Here is an 808-nt window from a genome sequence, read left to right as displayed (position 1 = left end):
GGCGGTGATGGTGGGGTGGTGGTGATGTTGGTGGCCGCGGTGGTGGTCGTCGTCGTAGTCGGTCTCTTTGTGATGGTCGTTGTGGATTGGTGGTGTGATGGAGATGTTTTTGATGATGATGATGATGATGATAATGACGTTAAAGGTGTTAGACTCATTGTCGGTAGCGATGTTGACGGCGGCGGCGGTGATCACGGTCTTGTTGATGTTTATTGTTGTTATTTTTGAAGGCGCGTGGCTTAGGGCTTAGGGTGTTCGATTCCTGATACTAAGGCCGTGAGTTCGATTCCCAGTGGCGCTTTGCGTCCTTGAGCAAGATCCTTTATTTCACGTTTACTCCAGTTCATTCCGCTGACAAAAATGAGGAGTACCTGTAATTCAAAGGGGCCAGCTTTGTCACTTCTGTGTTATGCTGAATCTCCCCGGGAACTACGTTGAGTGTACGTGTGTCTGTAGTCTACTCAGCCACTTGCACGTTAATTTCACGAACAGGATGTTTCGTTGATCGGATCGACTGGAACACTCGTCGTCGTAAGCGACGGAAGGCCAGTGGCATTATTGTTTTTATTAGTCATGGTTGTGGTGTTGATGGTACTATTATTGTTTTGATATTGTACGTTCTGAGTTCAAATGCCGCCGAGGTCGAATTTGCCTTTCATCTTTTCGGAGTCGATAAATTAAGTACAAGTACCCAACTGGTACTTAATTCCTCGACCCCGGAAGGGTGAAAGGCAAAGTCGACCACGGTGGAATTTGAACTCAGAACGTAAAGACAGACGAAATACCGTTAAGCCTTTCGCCCGGCGTG

The 808-nt window shown here is 47.4% G+C and overlaps 1 long non-coding RNA gene across 1 annotated transcript in view; it reads left to right on the top strand.

Moving 5' to 3' along the window:
- Positions 1-808, top strand: part of LOC106875653 (uncharacterized) — a 93,335-nt gene that overhangs the window by 88,828 nt on the left and 3,699 nt on the right. The window lies entirely within an intron of this gene.

The sequence above is a fragment of the Octopus bimaculoides genome, chromosome 23, assembly GCF_001194135.2.
Source record: "Octopus bimaculoides isolate UCB-OBI-ISO-001 chromosome 23, ASM119413v2, whole genome shotgun sequence".
NCBI classification, from domain to species: Eukaryota; Metazoa; Mollusca; class Cephalopoda; order Octopoda; family Octopodidae; genus Octopus; species Octopus bimaculoides.
This window is presented reverse-complemented; position numbering and strand designations above follow the sequence as displayed.